At 35.2% G+C, this 12989-nt stretch overlaps 1 long non-coding RNA gene across 5 annotated transcripts; it reads left to right on the top strand.

Annotated features, from left to right (window-relative positions):
- The first annotated feature begins 3405 nt into the window (after positions 1 to 3405).
- LOC150036639 (uncharacterized) lies at positions 3406 to 12364 on the top strand. Of its 5 annotated transcripts, XR_016528924.1 has the most exons (5): positions 3406 to 8270; positions 8376 to 8433; positions 8620 to 8728; positions 9507 to 10472; positions 11010 to 12364. It is a non-coding gene; the product is annotated as an uncharacterized LOC150036639 (long non-coding RNA). The 5 variants fall into 5 exon arrangements; XR_016528925.1 differs by lacking the exon at positions 8376 to 8433; XR_016528922.1 differs by having other exon boundaries at positions 8376 to 8728.
- The last annotated feature ends 625 nt before the right edge of the window (positions 12365 to 12989 follow it).

The following is a 12989-nucleotide window of genomic DNA, read 5'->3' as shown; positions in this document are numbered from 1 at the left end:
TTTTCTCTAATAAATCCAAACACACCCTTATACCATTTAGAAGCAATTTTTAATTTTTTAAAAGTTTTCTTCAAGAAAAATTATGAGCCCAAATAGTCACAAAAATTAAGCAAGTAACATGTTGCTTAACATCAATTATTCTTCACAACGAAATAGCTCAATTTTAACTTCTTTAATATTTGTATGAGTTTGTTTTAATTCTCATTTTCCTTTCATATTCTCTCTCAGTAGGTATTCAAAAGATGAAGATGATACAGACACAATGAACCTACGTAAATTGTCATTCTTCAAACCTCAAAGTTCTTTCAAGCAAAATTATAGCCGTCTTGAAACCATCAATCACTATCTACACAAAGAAATTTGATGGTGATTTCGAAGTAGCCCAATTCAAAACACTGCCAATAAAGATTAGTGTGTTCACCCATAAAAGCTGCTCGAGTTGAGATGTTGAAAGCTAGATTTGGTGGTACATCTTCAAAGCTCAACAAACACTTTTTCCCAATCCTAATATTGATCATCATGTTGTTGTTGCTGCTCCAAAGATGTGAGATACAAGAACAAAGACAAGCTACAAGAGAAACATATGACAAGATGAAGTCAATTTTTGATTTTAATGAGAATCTTGATGTTATGAGAGAATTTGAAAAATTCATTAAAGTGTGTTCAAGTGAAGTAGATATATTTACCAACTAATAATATTTTGGATTAGGTTAAATGATGAAGGTGCTAAGATTGTGCCAACATAGTTGGGCTAACTAGGTACATTTACTACAAGAAATATGGGCTTTGATGTCATATAGAAAAAACTAAAAACGGATGTACAATGTCAGTTTCGTAAAAAGAAGTGAATCTTTAATATCAGTGTTAAATTGATATTGTAGGCATATCTATAATAGCGTACCCCCTCCCGAGTTCTATTCCCCAAACTCGAAAGGAGATGTGAAGAAAACTAACACCACCCTTGTGATATCAACTGTCCAATCTTAACCAACAAATCAAATAACTAACACACATATTTTAATTAACTTTTGATAGCAATTACAAGTGTTCATTCTAAATACATTTCCAATCCTAGTTAATCCTAATGACTTTCATTAGTAACCAGATACGAGGATTCGTTCTGTGAGAGAGTGACAATTCAAACCTTGAGTGGCTTTTCCAGAACGTCATATATTCTGCTACCTAAGGAAAAATAAAACATTGAAAAACATGAACTAAAAGCCCAATGAGTGGTATATTTTATAAGAAAATACGTTTGTTCTAGAAATTCATTTTTTTTTAAAATCAATTTCACAATCAAGCAATCATAATACGTAAGAATGTAACTCTTCCAGCTTGATAACTGGCTACCCCTAGCATGATCATATATTTCTAGGAATTCCCGTGAATTTTCCAATATGAATGTTGAGAAAAAAATCCCAGTACCCTTATAGCCCGCTGAGTATGAACATGTTGACAATTACTCGTTAGACGTGCTTGAGACGCACTAACAATTTTTCAGGATACAATCCCAATTTCCAATGCAATCCATATTATGCAAAACAATAAGAATCAAATCAATAGATAAAATCTAAAAAAACACATTTCTCGATCATGCCAACTTTCCAAACCTTTACATATATATATAATGACACATATGTGTGTGTGTGTGTACGATTCAAAAACATATGAAAGTAGAAAACCACTCACAATCCTTTTGTTGAGATTTCATACAGTCTTTCTCAAGTAGCTTCTGGTTTTATTTCTTCGAGTTCTACTTATTTCAAGAAAATTCTAAATTAGCCCAAAATTCTTTAAATAATTCTATTTTGGTCATAAATATCCTCAAATTAAATTACTTGACTTACCCATTTCAACCTACTAAAAAATAGATGTAACCTTTAAAAATACAGCTTGTGAGGTTATTTAGGTGGCCTGGTGGGCGGCGTGGGCAGGCAGCGTGTAAGGTTGGTCATAGCTGAGCAATAGTCCTTGCACAGATGTGGCGTGACACAGGCACAGGACGTGGGCGAATGCGTGCGAGGGGCTGGACAATGCGCACAACACGAGCGTGCGCTGGGTCACCTAGCCATGGATGTGTGCGCTGACGGACGTCCGTGTCATTCAGGTGGTACGCCTTGCGATGGGCACCCCCCCCCCCCCTGCCTGCACTATGTGCCATGTGTTGGTGTATGCAATGGTGCCTACCCTATGTGACCAGTTGGGCCTTCTGCCTTCCAACGCAAATTCCTCACTCTTCATTATCCAAATTGAACGGCAACCTAGGATCACCTACTCCACTCTCCTCTTAATAATTTCACACCAATTTTACCTGAATTGCACGAGTGAATTGTGAGAACCATCAGCCCCAAGATGGCCTATTTATAGAAGCCCTAAGACCACCACTGCTTGACGCATCTCCAACCTTGCATATCCAGATGCCTTCAGCATATAAGTGCCAACGCCTCTCCTTTGACACCTCTTCCTTGCATGTGGTTGAAGTGTCTTCATTTACTTGGGCCAACGCATAGCCTCCCTTTTGCATGTCTTATTATGCGCCCACCTCAACCTTGCTTAAGCTCAACATCACTTGATTTAGCCACATTCCCTGATTTGTTGTCAACCTAGCCTTGCTCCCCAAGTTTACTTCCCTTCTTGGCCACATACCCTACTCATCGCATAGCCTTACTTGGACGCCTAACATCTTACGTGATTGCATAACTCACCCAACATCTAACCTCACTTGGACGCATAGTCCCTCCCTTGCCTGCATGGTCTTATTTGGACACATTCACCCTTTAGTTGTCGCATCACTATCCTTGTGCCCACATCTAACCTCAAGATCAATGCATAGTCCACTAATGATTGTACACTCCTCCCAACGCCTAGTCTCATGGTTGGCACATGGTCTTACTCCACGCACACCACGTCCAAGGCACATCCACGCACGCACGAACGTCGTTGCCTAGGCCATCCTAGCTGCACGTGTCAAAGTGTCTTCCTAACCTCAACATGGGCTTGGCCAACGCATGACTTCAACGCGAGGCCTCCTTACCCTTGGCCAACCCTTAGCCGTGCCTTCACCTTCCTCAATGGCCACATGCGCTCACTAACCTCAATTTGCTAGGGCTATCGCACACCTCACAGACCTTCAGTGCAAGGGCACATTTAGCTCCTACACCTAGCCAAATTTTGCCCCCCTTAACTAAGCTTAACTATATTTTTTGGTTTGGCCCTCAAAAGTCTCATTCTTAATACTTAAGGTACTTTCCTCCTCCTTTAATCAACCTCAAGCTACTTCTTATGTCAAGTCTTCTTTAATCTTATTTATTCAAGTTGGGCTTGGGTTGCCTTTAGTAAAACTTGAGGGTTTACATATAATATCGATTTAAAACCGATATTAAAAATCTGTTTTTTTTAATCTTCATATTTTTTTTGTTTTCTTCTCTCCATTTTCATTTTCCTCTCAAATTTTATTTCCCTCCTTCCCCAATTATCAATTAAAAAAGGAAAATTAAGTTTACTCCATCGAGTTAACTAAATCAAACTTCTTAAAAGTGTTGGAGAAGAGATTTTTAATAAAATATTTTACTCATAGTCTTGGAATTTAATTTTAGAATTTGCCGATTTCAAAAGGAATCTCAAATTTTCAAAATTGTTTTTCTCACAAATCTTTAAGCTTTTATTTTTTGCGTGTTAATTATGAAAAAGAGAAACTAGTTATAGAATTAGTGATGATTTCAAAGGATTATTTCTTTCTCATTTCATTTTATTTTATTTGGAGTTTTGCTTCTTTTTTTTTTTTTTTTTTTTTTTTTTTTTTTTTTTTTTTTTAAAAAAATAAAAGAAACTGAGAAAGGAGCCGGTGGCCTCCTTTGCGTGCGATTCAGGTGTGGACCCCCCAATGGTGGAGCTTTCCCTCCGGCGCAAGCCCTCATCGCGCGGCGGCAGCAGCGTTTGGCGACGTTCGCGACCTCCATTGACCTGGCAGCAGCATCGTGTGCGACCCAAATGCTCTAGCAACCACGTTTTCTCCCTTCCGGCAAGGGCCGACACTTACCTACTGTTTATGGCCACTAAATTTGAGTTACCCATTGCTAAACGGCTCCAAATATACAGGTTGGAGTGAATTCGAACACCAATCAACAAGGTTTCGGGTCTTAATAATGTTGGATTCTTTGTTTATGTTCACTGACCATTGGATTGAACACATGTTATGTAGGGCACCATTTTTCATTATTGGGACACGAGACTGAAATACTCGATATTGAGTGTTAGAATAAAAGAAATCAGCAAGGACCAATAAGAGAACAGAAACCAACCACCTAAGCAAAATAGTGCTAAGTCAGAAAATACAATTGGATTAGATATATAAAAAGAAAAAAAGAGGGAGACAACCAATCCATTTTAAAAACAATTTGTATCAACCTGTATTATATGGACACCTGTCCACTATTAGATAGGCAAAATTTATTCCCAATCTTTTTCTTTTTTGTTACCTAAAATACTAAGGGAAAGGCGTGTATAAAATAGCCATAAAGAGGCCATTGTACAATTAAGAAAACATACAGAAAAGGAAAAGGAAGAAAACATTGAAGCTGCAGCCTCCCCTGTTTTCTCTTAATTCAAACTTGGTATCAGAGCGCCTAATGGCCAACTCCTCACACTCCGAAATGACGACAACAATGTTTGAAACCACGAAGTTCAGCACTCCACCGTGAACCAACTTCTTAATCAAATCACCAACACAAAGCTCGAATAAGGGAATTTTATGTTGTGAAAAACTCTAGCGTTACCGACTCTTCGAGGATATCGTCTAGAAGGACACCTCTCAGGTACAAAAGTCTGCCCTTCCATGTTCATTTTCCTCCCTATTGAAGGTCTGTCTGTACATGAGGCAGGAACGACTATCTCTGATCTTTTCGGAGGTGCATCAAGCTCCACAGATGAGCAAATGTTGAATCCTCTCTATGAGGCCTGGATCATAGCAGATCAAGTACTGTTAGGATGGCTATATAACTCAATGGCACAAGAAGTTGCCGTGCAGCTCATGGGATTTAAAAATGCCAAAGTTCTATGGGATACCATCCATGCCCTCTTTGGTGTTCAATCACGAGCTGAGGAAGATTATCTTCGTCAAGTGTTTCAACAAACACGCAAAGGGAACTCAACCATGTCTGAATACCTGAAACTCATGAAGCTATACTCGGACAACTTGGCTCAAGCAGGAAGTCTGGTATCACCTCGAAACTTAATTTCTCAAGTTTTACTTGGTCTAGATGAAGAATATAATCCAGTAGTTGTTGTGATTCAAAGAAAACCTGATATATCCTGATTGGATATGCAATCCGAGCTCCTTTCTTTTGAGAAACGACTAGAGCATCAAAACTTGGCCAAGTCCTCTGTAGCTTTTGCAGGAAATCCATCTGTAAATGTTGCATTTAACAAAGGTAATGACAATGTAAAACCTACGACCCCCAACATTAATCCAGGTAATTTGAAGTTTTAGCACAACAACTCTAAACCTCCTTATTCCAACAATGGAGGAGGCAACTGAGGCAGGGGCAATCACCCAACGTGCCAAGTTTGCTCCAAATATGGTCATGCGGCTGATATGTGTTATCAACGATACAATAGGGAATATGTACCCAATGTGAATTAAGGCAGGGGGTCTGGCCATCAGCAACCACCCAACAACACTCCATCAGCCTTCATGACATCCTACTCCAACTATCCGTTCACTACTACACCTGAAAGTTCAGCTGATGTCAACTGGTATGCTGATAGTGGTACTACTAATCATGTCATAACTTACCCAATTCATATTTCCAATCCAACCAAGTATTCAAGTACTAATCTTGTAACAATTGGTAATGGTGATCAGCTATACATTTCTACTATAGGTAACTCAAGTTTAAAATCTGGATAGTGTGTACTTAGCTTGGAAGATGCTTTTTATGTTCCATCTATTGCAAAGAACTTAGTGAGCATCTCTAAACTAACTCAAGATAATGATATATTTGTAGAATTTCATGGAACTTGCTATATAATAAAGGACAAGCATTCGGGCAACACTCTAGTGAAAGACACACTTAAAGATGGCCTCTATCAGCTTGGAGAAACAACCATACGACCATATGATGTCTCAAAGCGTAGAAGATCAGAAACCCTCAAACCTATGGACAAAAATAATGACTCAAAAGCACTTTTACTATCCAATGTCAGTGTAAATGTTATTGAGTCAACGGATCTGTGGCATAGAAGGTTAGGTCATCCCTCCCCCAAAGTTTTGAAGTCAATATTAGATCAGTGTAAACAGTCCATCAAAGTTAATGAAAAACCTCTATTCTATGACTCATGTCGGTTGGGCAAATCACACTCTCTCCCATTTTCTCAATCTGTATCAAGGGCAAATACCTGCACCATTTTTCTTTATTAGGACACGAGACTGAAATACTCAATATTGAGAAGATGTGCAGTGAGTTGAGGTCTGTCTTCCTGTACCTCAGTTTGTATTGAATTTATACTAGCTTTGAATCTAGACATTAACTTGTCCTCTCTTAAATTAATCTTATTTGTGCAAAGACCTTTGACTACGATGCAAGTATGAAATTGACAAAGTCACAGCTGGACAGCGATTGGATTTGAATCTTGAAAGAGTGTGAGTATACTTCTCCACGTAAAAGAACCGGGTGGGGAAAAAATTCATTAAGAACGTTCTTACCCGTGTATGTTAAACCAATTCAATTTAGAATATTTGGTTATATTTTCTTTTGGCTACTTGTATTTTCTAAACTTTGAAAACGTCTCTATACTTGTATGTTTCCTGATTATACTTATACATACTAGATAGTCTTCCATTATGTAATGTCAAAACAAAGCATTCTCATCTATACCAGGTATATCTCTTTATCATTTTACCTTTGTTTTGCTTAAGAAAGATGCTATACTCATAAAGATAAGTGATTCATAAGGATTAGTTCAAGTAGTTGGAGTAAGCAACTATGGACCAAAGCAACTGGTAAATATTTTGAGGTCGATATTGTGTGGTTTCAAGTGTTTCGTGAGAGAGTCCTATTTCAGGTTGGTTAATTTCTAGTTCTTGAAATTGTTTGTTTACGTGGTTGAATTTTTTTCATCTTCTTTGTTCGGGGTTATTGTATTCTCTTGTTTCTTCATCAACATCTTGTTTCTTTCATCATTTTGATTAGTGATTACTGCGAAGCTGATAAGCTAAAATTGAAAAGTAATATTATTTATATCTAAATTTATTCTTATCAATTGACTTTAACCCTTTCGATATTCTATCTTTTGGAGCTTCTTTCCTCTTTTTACTTTGAAATCCATTACCAAATAGCTTTGATTCCTTTGGTTTTTTGGCCCTTTTCTCTATGAAACTTCTTAATAAGCTTCATTAGATGGAGATTTATTTGGGCACATGTTTATCATGCTCTGAGTCATATTTGGTAATTATGACAAGCATTGGAATGATGACTTTGTTGTGTGAATTGGATTTTTAGATTTCTAAAATTACCACATAGAAGAAATTTCTCCAAGTTTGAATTAGTTTTTCTTCAATTTGACCTTTGCTTCACTGTGTTTTGTCATTGCTTCAAAGGAAAGATAGAGTCCCAGCTTTAATTTTCTTTATTCAATATGGCTTTGATTCTGTATAAGTGGTTGACTTATATATGATCCTCTTTTTGGGCTGCAAATTCTTAAGGAATTGAGTGAAAATTTGATTTGAATGGTTGTTAATTTATTTGGATTTTTTGTTTGTTAGTAAGCTGTGATTTATGGTTAAATATTATTGTAATGCCCCCGCAGTTTTTTTTTCAAGAATGAACTTTCGAAGATGAAAGTTCTTTGAGGAGGGAACCCGCGCATTTTTTTTAGTAATAATATAATTTCAGTAACTTTATTATTTGGAATTTCAATAATTGTCATTAGTTGGAGAGTATTTTTAGAATTTTGGACTTCAAGTGTAAGTGCGGAAATTTAATTGTTGACGTGAAATTATTCAAATTGGAAATTGATGATAGGAATTAATTTTCATTTGAAACGAAAAGGAATTAAATATAATTATATTTATTTCCTTTTTTGTTTTTTTTATTATTATTGTTGTTGTTTTCTTTTTATAAAAAGTCAAACCCCACCCTCCTTTTCTTCCTCAAGTTCGTGAGCCCGTCCGATGCCGTCCAAAGCCGTCGCGTCAGTTTCTTCTTCATGACCTTCGTCCACCACTGCTCAAGCGTCGTTCACTTTTGCTATCACTGGATCTATCGATTTGGGTAAGATTTCTGCCGTATGGATTTGTTTTCGGTTGATTCTTAAATACTCATTTACTTTTGGCATCAATTGGTTGATACCCATTGTATTTCAACTTTGGATTCAAGTTTGTGAAGGTATTGAAATGTTGTTCAGTGAAGTTGGAGTTTGTTTTAGCGAGTTTTGGTAAGTTTTATGTTTTGATTACCATCTTGTGAATTAATTTTAGTTGTTGAAAAATTTTGGTAAAGTCATTTGGAAGTGATTTTTTTGACAAAGCTACATATGGATAATTTATTTGAGATATTGGTAGTGAAGTATGTATTTGATTCAAGCTTTAATCATGTAAGCCTAATTTCAAATTATGATTAGGAGGTTGATTCAAGAATTTCATTCAAGATGAAGAAGAGTTTGGTTTGCTAATTATTTGAGCTTAAAATTGGAGGTTTGGAAGGTGAATTCGAATTGGACCACACCTTAGGTAAGGTTATCTGGAAATATTTTGTAATATTTGGGTGTTTGAAATTTGGCCTTAACTATTAATTTTAAAGCTTGGTTTATGTTTAGGCTATTAAGGATTAAGAATTTCACAAAGATTCAATTGCTTTTTGGTTCGAGTAAGTAATCTTACTATTGGAACTGCCCACAGGCCAGGCATTAGATGTATGCTAGCATGTTAAATGAAGGTTATGGCAGAATGATAACATGAAAGATTGATAGTATAACATGATTAAAGTATGTTCTGTTACGAGATCCGAATTATTTATTTATGCACATAGACACTTGAATGCTAGTATGAGATGCTATGTGCTTCCATGGTTGTATTTGATCTGACGATGTTGAGGTATACATGTATGTTGTAGAACTATGATGTTGAGGTATATGTGTATGTTGTAGAGCCACGATGATGAGATTTATATGTATGTCATAGATTCGTACAGTGATGATTATGATGTTGAGACTGTGCAAATGTCCTTACTGATTAGTTAAATGCCCATTAGATTTTGTGTTTACTTCGGGATTCACCAGTTTGTGTCTCCTTCGGGATTCACCTGAGGTAGTGGGCATACTTAACTACAGTAGGATAGGACCCAATCTCCTTCTTGTTTCATATGTATATGTGTCCCATGAGGATTAGAGCAGTTTATATGTTTCACTAGTGGTGGGTATCTAGAGGACATAGATGCCTAGCCTGACCCCAGTAGTGGGGTTACTTACTGAGTATTTTATACTCATTCTTTCTCATGTTGTTGTTTCAGGTAAAGGTAGAGATGTACTGGCGATGGACAAGCAGAATTCGTGATCGAGCCACTGGGACTAGTTTTTACGCTTCCGCATCATAAGATTTAGAGTTCTTTTCATGTTTCTCTTAACTTTTAGTTTTGATGTTTAAAACTTACTTTTAAGAATCGTTTTTCAGACATATTTATTATCCTTTATGATTTATGGGGACCCTACTATTGTTTTAGTATTTGAATTTAATGAAAGTCTTTTGAACTTACCTTATTTAATCAGCATTTATTTCGTCATAACCGAGTGTCGTTTTGAGTTCCATGCATACATGTATTTAGTAATGGTCTAATTAAGTCTTAGGTCGGGTTGTTACAGTTGTGTTTTCAGAGAGCTTCTAATAGATGGTACAAAACCTATGGTGTAAAATTTTCTTACTGTATATGATTACCCCATTTCAATAGCCAAACATTAGTGGGCCATTAGTTGCAACCTGATTTATTTCTATCTTTCCTTCCTTTCAATTGAGTAGATCTAATTTCTTTTGAAGATCACAGAAAATTGTGCATGTGAGGAACATAATTTGTTATGTGTTCGGTGGGCTTTAAAATGGAAGAAGGAACATGAATTACTGGATGTAAACAGGAACCTCTTACCCTTTGAAACCCAATTTGATCTTCCACATTTTTTTAAACACAAGCACCTTTGAGACAGAGAGCAATGCCTATAAATAGACCTCACTGTTGCAGTTCTTTGGAGAATGATGCTTTCATGAAATAGGAACCTCTGACCCTTTGAAACCCAATTTGAACTTCCAAGTTTTTTTTAAACACAAGCACCTTTGAAACAGAGAGCGATGTCGTGCAAGCTTTGTACCAGCTCAACAATGTCATCAGGGTCTTTGATGTCTGTCCATGACATTGTAAGTGTCGTACTAGATTTGTTCATACGCGAGCTTCGTTCCTTCCAAATCTGAGACGTCAACTCCTTCCAGCGTAAGCTTTGTACCAGCTCAACAATGACACATTCTGTTTGTAGTTCTGTTGCATCGAAAATAGTCTTATGAATATACTCTATGTTTGTGCCAAAACTGAATTAGTTTGAATGAGATGTGAGATCTATGATCCGCTTGACTTTTTTTATGTATCCTTTGTTGAATGTGATTGGTATTTGTGCAAATCTAGCTTTTTCTTTCTCACTAAGAACCTCATTTGATGACGTTGCCACTGAAATTTTCACTACGAAGTAGTTGGATTGAAGTCTTTTGGTTTGTTTATCTTAGCTTCGTATTCTACATTTTTGGATTAAATTCCGCATAGTAATTGCTACCAATGGACGAATCCTATCACACTTGATGTGTTCTTGAATTGAATAGGAAACTTTTGAAGAAATTTGATTGAATAGTGGAAGTTTTTATTGCATCATCTTGTGTTTCTGTTATTGTTATGTTAGAATTGGTTATATTCGTATTTGGGAGATCAAAATGGTTGTATTCATATTTATTGAAGAACATTTCATTTTTTTTTTGTTAGGTACTAGAGTTTGAACAACTCTTTAGGAGATCAAATTGGTTGTATTGTTCAGACAACAAAGACAAATGTGATTAGCACATTGAATATGTTGGGACTTACCAAGAGAGTTGGAGCAAGGTTAGAACAATAACTTTCATGGCTTTGGATTAGTCATCAGTAATGAACTGCTTTAGTATGTTTATATTATCGTTTAGTGAAGGTTAGATATTTTTGTGGCCTCAAGTTTCTATATCATAGTGAACTAAAAGAATGGAAGAAACGTAAGTTTCAAATCTCAGAGAATCCTTTTTGTACATATTTTTTTCTCTATTTAAGCTTCTGTCATGATGATGCATTTAGATTGATTGTTATTGGCTTCTTTTTTCTTATAGCTTGAAGTGTATTTACACTGTTCAGTTTGAATTTAGAAGAAATCAATAGATGTGGGTCCTGTTTTTGTGAGTTTTAGTTGTTGAAAACTCTTTTTAGACCCTTTCAGATTAGATTTAGGTTCTGTAAATTAGTCATTAACTTATGGATATGCTTTAATTATAGTTTAGACTTGGTTCGAGATGTATGAATTGAGGTTTAAGGTTGTTTTAGGTAAGATTGTCCATTTTGAATCTTTAATGAGTCTCTGAATTAGGTTTCGAACTAAGTTCTAACATTAGGACTTTGGTTTTATTATTTCAAGAGCTTTTCAACTATTTTAGAAGTGTTTTTTAGGTAATTAAAATTGTAGACTACTCAACGCATTTTAAGGTGTTTTTCGAGTACTTTAGTTGGTACTTTTCTTAGAAGTGTTTATATGAAAGATTTTCACATAAAATCAATACTTGTAATTCATTTTAAACTCATTTTTAATTACTCTAAGGCCCACTTGTATTTTATATGCTTATATTACAAGAGATTTGAATATTAATTTTACATTATCATCAATGTTTTATGTTTGGTAAGCTTGCATTTATTTGTTATCTCACTAGTTTTTCTATTACTCTTCACTGAGGGTAATATTATGTTTACTTATTTGTTCAAATTGTTTTATCTACTTGGAGCGTAGTCTCTAGGTTACAAAAATGGATAGCACAGAAACTTGGAAAGACATCGTTGATCACTCCTTATGTTTTGTTTTTTACTTATTTGTTCAAATTGTTGTTTTATCTACTTTGTAGATTGAAGAGTTGTCTTTAGGTTCCAAAAATTGATAGCAGAGAACCTTGGGAAGACATCGTTGATCACTCATCTTTTATCTTTAGCTTATTTTTAGTCATTTTAACCATTTTGTAATTCATTTATTTTGAATTCTATTCTTGTGTGGAACTTAACATGTATACTCTACTTGTTCAATGTAGAATATATATGTATACTTCATGTTTGATATGTATGTATTTGCTGTCGAAACTATATATGGAGTTGTTTGGATGAAAAATATAATTTATCTTAGTTTTGGAGTTAAATTGTCATCCAATTATTCTTTTGACTTTTTGGAGATTTGTGAAAGCAATTAAGATTTTATTTTGTGCATGTATAGGTAAAGGAAAAAGGGGTCTTTTTAAATATAAAAAATATTTAAAAATATTAACAATTTATAGCAAAAAGTCCCAAAAGTGCAAGTGATTTTTCTATTTATAAGAATTTCCTAAAGAAAATTTTTATTGATTTTCACGTGTATAGGCAACAATATATATATATATATAGCAAAGGTATTGTAACTAAAATGTGGAGTGGAAGAGTCGTACCTCTAACCTCGAGGTTGATAATACAAACATTATGCCAGTTGAGATATTATTTTTTCAATAACAAAACAATGATAGACATTTAATATTGTATAATTACCAGCAAAAGGTAGATGAAAAATCGAAATTGAAGATAATGTTCGATGTCGGTTGAAAATTGACATTGAAATAGTATTTAATGTCGATTGAAAACTGATACTGAAAATAATTAGCATTGAAATCTTAGTCATCTATAATGTCGATTTTAAATCAACATTAAGGACAA

This window comes from Benincasa hispida, chromosome 4, assembly GCF_027475165.1.
Source record: "Benincasa hispida cultivar pf3 chromosome 4, pf3_genome.v1.1, whole genome shotgun sequence".
NCBI lineage: Eukaryota > Viridiplantae > Streptophyta > Magnoliopsida > Cucurbitales > Cucurbitaceae > Benincasa > Benincasa hispida.
Note: the sequence above shows the minus strand (reverse complement) of the source record. Positions and strands in the feature narration are given on the sequence as shown.